General features: G+C 27.6%; 3 non-coding genes across 3 annotated transcripts; all 3 read left to right on the top strand.

Annotated features, from left to right (window-relative positions):
* On the top strand, positions 1-97 carry LOC125808329 (small nucleolar RNA R41). Its single transcript, XR_007441723.1, has one exon. It is a non-coding gene; the product is annotated as a small nucleolar RNA R41 (small nucleolar RNA).
* A 72-nt stretch (positions 98-169) lies between these two features.
* LOC125808326 (small nucleolar RNA Z155) lies at positions 170-250 on the top strand. Its single transcript, XR_007441720.1, has one exon. It is a non-coding gene; the product is annotated as a small nucleolar RNA Z155 (small nucleolar RNA).
* Positions 251-401: 151 nt separating this feature from the next.
* LOC125808330 (small nucleolar RNA Z155) lies at positions 402-482 on the top strand. The gene has a single exon (XR_007441724.1). It is a non-coding gene; the product is annotated as a small nucleolar RNA Z155 (small nucleolar RNA).
* The last annotated feature ends 4,405 nt before the right edge of the window (positions 483-4,887 follow it).

The raw sequence follows: 4,887 nt of genomic DNA, 5'->3' as shown, positions 1-4,887 counted from the left end.
TAGTAGGCTATGATGCTCAAAATCTACCTATTTGCTGAAAGGAGAATTTCTCCGTCTGTGATTATACATTTAACCAATGGATCCTTCTGAGCCTACTCATATTTTTCGAAATTTTTGTTTTCTTTTATCGATTTCTAGTTTTTTCAAAGTTTGTTGGATTGTTCTGAACCATTGAAGTGACGAAATCCGATTCAGGAAAGTTTATATGTCGACCTAAAAAATCATTCAGACTACAATTATCTGATCAATGGTTCAGTTCATTTTCTTTTTTTTTTATAATTCATTTTACATGTTTTAGATCTAAGATTTGATGAAATTTTATTATTTTTTCTGATAAAGGACTTAATTTAAGTAAAAAATGTTGAATATTTTTGTTAAAATTTCTTGTTTATGCTATGAATCATTGAAGGGATGATATCCGATTCAGGAAAGTTTATATGTCGACCCAAAAAATCATTCAGACTACAATTATCTGATCAATGGTTCACCTTATTTTGTAACTTTGTTTGCTTCTTTTATTATGATTTCAAGAAAATGATAATATTAATTATTACTGCATTTTTGCTCTTTGATATACCACCATGATATGCAACAATTTTGGAATGAAAGTAGATATCAAATATGGTTCAACTTGCAGATGCAAGTTAAATTATAGGAATGTGAAAAACCAAAAGTTTTTGTTCAAAGTCATAACGGGACTAATAAGTTTTTGCTAATCAATGTTAATAGTTTGAAAAACTATAACAATTGTTATCTAATTTTGATATAAGAAAATGGACATCAGGCTATATAAAATCAAATGTTAATAAAATTTTATGATTCAAATTTTAAGCTGAAATCAATGAAATGATAATATGACAATTTCTTCACATTACTTATTTATGTAGATTAAATAATCTTCTTACATTTATATAGTCAATAATATGTAAGTGCATCAATTGTACTAGTACTTTTATTCATTTTCATGAAATTGAAGTTCAGTAAACAATGAAATTGCTTCAAGACCTTTTAAATCTAGGGTAATACTAAATAATTAAAAAAAATTAAAAGTGTATAATATCTATTTTATTTTAAAATAAATTGATTATTTTTTCATTTTTTAATTAAAAAGTATTAAAATTTAAAAAAATAAAAATATTTAAAAAGGTAAGACATCATAAGTAAAATATTATTCTAATCAAATTTTCTGACCAAAAGACTTTCCTTAAATTTATTAAAGTTTTTTATATAACTTAAGCTTTTCAGTTAAATATAATAATCATTCATTTTATATATTTAAGTATTTTATTTATTGTCTGAATGAAGTAGGTCTCATTGCATCTTGAGAATATATTTTTACTTAATAATGTCACGACTTTTATGCCTTGAGGTACAAAATTCATGTCACATTTTTTAACGAGAATCTAAATTAGATAATTCACCCACATGTAATTTTTAGTTGCTAGCCATACCTCCTCTAAAAGTTAGGACATCTAACATTTACCTTCAACCTTATTTGGGGATCTGTTTTTGTGTGTTGTAGAGCAATAAAATTATATGTGAACACATTAAGTTTTTAGATTGAAATTATTTGATTCCTTGACACTGAACCAATTGTGATGGGAAAACCTTGTTAGCTATGATTACATTTAAATAAATTTATCTCATAATAAATTTTATTTGAGAGTTTTTTTTCATAATCAATGAACTAATTATAATTGGAGACATAGAATTTTTGTTAAACCAACCAACATTATCAATATAATTTTATGATTTGAAATTGTGTTCTTAATTTAACAATTCAAACAATCTTACAAAAAATAATTTGTAAGTTGATAATAAGCGCACATATGACTATACCGTAGATTCATCTATTAAATCATAATAGTAAACGATCTACATGGTAGGTGAATAAGTCCATATTCACCTTTTTATAAGTTCCAATTAATTTCAGGGGATACAGTTCAAACCTTAGCTGATATAATGATCATTTTATCATGAAAACAAGTAACACAAAGAGAATTCTTAAAGAATCTTTCATTTCTTCAACATAAGCCACATGAATTCTCAATTTCTATCGCATCATATTTGAATCAGAATGCCAATGAATATCTAGTAAACTTCTAGTTTATTTTTGCATATGATTCTGTCACTCATGCTCATATTTGTATACAACAAACAAGAGGAAAAATGGATAATCTTATACATAAATATTTATAACCACTTCGATTGTAGTAATTGAAAATATTAAAATCTTTTCATAATTTATAGTCTCAATATAAAAAATAATTCTTTTCAATTTCTCACCTAACTTTAAAAGTTTCTTTTGAGACTTGTTACAACCCCAATATTATGAACAATTTAATTCATCTGGATAGTAACAAATTAGCCCTTTTGAAATTCTCAATTCATTTTTGTACTACCACATATTTCACAACACCATTCTTATGGTGACCATCTTCTTCAAGGAGAAAGCTATTATTCTTGTCATGGTTAAATCATTACATGCAAGACTTATTTTTTTGACAACCAATGACAAATTAGTATTGTCACACAACAATATTTATTTTGGTCATGACCACAAACTATATAGAAAAGAATTATTTCTTTCTTTTGTCCTTCGATAGGTCATAGTAAAATATATCACAATATTCGTATAGCCATTAAAGTATATGACCAAATTATCATTTATGTCAAAATATTTCTTTTCAACCTCTCAAACCTCCCGTAGAGGTGAGATGTGACATTTATCCAACCATACATGAACATGTCATTATCCATACGAACACAAGTCATATTTTCTTTAAGAAATAGTACAAATGCTCCATAAGTTTTTATTAGAAATTTATTGTCATGCTTTGGCATTATCAAATTTATGTGACCACCTCAACATCACTTTAAAATGTCAAATGTACTACCACTTTATACTCTTTTATTTTGATGGAGGATTTATAAAAAATTTCAAATTGGATTGCACCAATAACAATTTGCCCAATAACATCTGATACCACTTTAATAACCAAAAATTACCTTCACATTTGAAGGACCATCTTAAGAACTCATAATGTTCTTTCTTTTAATTACCACGATGATGATCATTAACATTTTACCACATTAATATTCATACATTCAACCACTTGTCATTTTTCAGACATATTATGCTTGCTACCATATTCACATAAGAGAATAGAGCAAATCAATTGGGTAGATTTCATGACTTTTAGTCAAAAATATTATTTTTTTTGCCTTAACATCATCATATCATCACTATGGCGCATTAGAACTTAAACCCAACGTCTTATCTATATAAAGAAGCCTTAGCTCATAAATCAATGGGACTTGAACCCAACATATTATTATCATGACGCTCCAAGACTTTAACTCGATGTCTTACTCACTTGATGCATGATATTTGAATTCGCCGTCTTACCCTCAATCAATGTCTTAATAAATCAATTGTGTTACTCAAAAAACAGATATCGAAAATCATAAATATAATCTGAAACTTAAAAGATAAGAAAAATGAAAAAAATTAATTAATTAGAACAACATGTTGGAACCATATAAAAGTCCCAAGTTAAAATAAATTAAAACTTTTTTCTACAATGAGACAAATGAGACCAACAACCATCTTTTTCTACACTGTAGAGTCACAGGTCAACTGTGGTCTCTGTTTTTTAGGCTCACTGGTAATAGCTGGACGATGCCAGAACATACTGCTGACCTGTTGAGTTGTTGAATCAGGAGAGGAGGCAGTAAAAGCAAAAAAAAAGTGATGGAGAATTATTCCAGCTTGCATATGGTGGTCAGTATGAAAGGAAAGAAATGGAAGATGCTATGAGAACAAATCAAACTCCATACAGAAAGTCAAAGAAAATTACATTGCATATTTGTATTTGTAGTGTAAATAAAAATGTATAGAGGTGGTAGAGCAACTAGGAGATATGTTAGGATCTTTGTAATTAGCCTTCCTAGCCCCTCTATGCACGAATTTTTGGAGGTCACCAACATATCCTTAATGCTAAGGAATACAACATTACTAATTTTTAAAAAAAATAAAAAATCCTTCCCAATATTGTTACGAAGATTAACTTAATTTACTAACCATTTTAAAATAACCACAATACAAACTTTGTCAGTACAAATAATATATTAATAACTCAACAAATAAATGTTAAGATAATGAAAAATAAAGAGGTACAAAAGTAACCAATAATGATGATCCAATCAATATGTATATGCCACATAACTCAATAACTTATCTTTTTCGAGTAAGCAACTAATTTGGAAAAATTACATACCTTACCTTTACTTTTCAGGAGGAGAAATGAAACTGAATTCAACTTTTTGGAGTACTATATACCAAAAAAATGTAGAGTACACTTACCAAAGTCATCATGAAAAATTTCAATATAATTACATACCTATCACGAGTGGAAAAAATCAAGTTGAAACTAAATTTGAAAAACTGGAGAATCATGTTGATAACGTATTATAAAACTAAAGCAAAATAAGACAAGAAATATAGAAGATAAAAGCAATAGAAATAAAGAAACGAGAGTTGCGAGCATTTTTTATTCTTCCAAGTATTCAAGTGTATCCAATATGAAGTCTTATGCCTCTATTTATAGTGTTACATAGAGGCATACAAAATGTTTGACATAAACATGACATTAACCATGAATATAAATGAGGAGATTATGGGGGTGTAAAGTTCCAAGAATGATGGTCATAAAGGTGGAGGTTATCTACATAATGGAGGAAAGTAATGGAGATAATTGGTGAGAGTAGCTTTTTGGTAATAGTAGACATCCACACCATAATATTTTATAACATAAATATATTATTTCAAATACTTATAAAATCATTATCTTCGGCAATCCACCTACCTCTATTTTACTATTCATT

Source organism: Solanum verrucosum, unplaced genomic scaffold, assembly GCF_900185275.1.
Source record: "Solanum verrucosum unplaced genomic scaffold, falcon-dt-bn FXZP01000234.1, whole genome shotgun sequence".
NCBI lineage: Eukaryota > Viridiplantae > Streptophyta > Magnoliopsida > Solanales > Solanaceae > Solanum > Solanum verrucosum.
The sequence above is the reverse complement of the archived record's forward strand: the minus strand, read 5'-3'. Positions and strand labels throughout refer to the sequence as shown.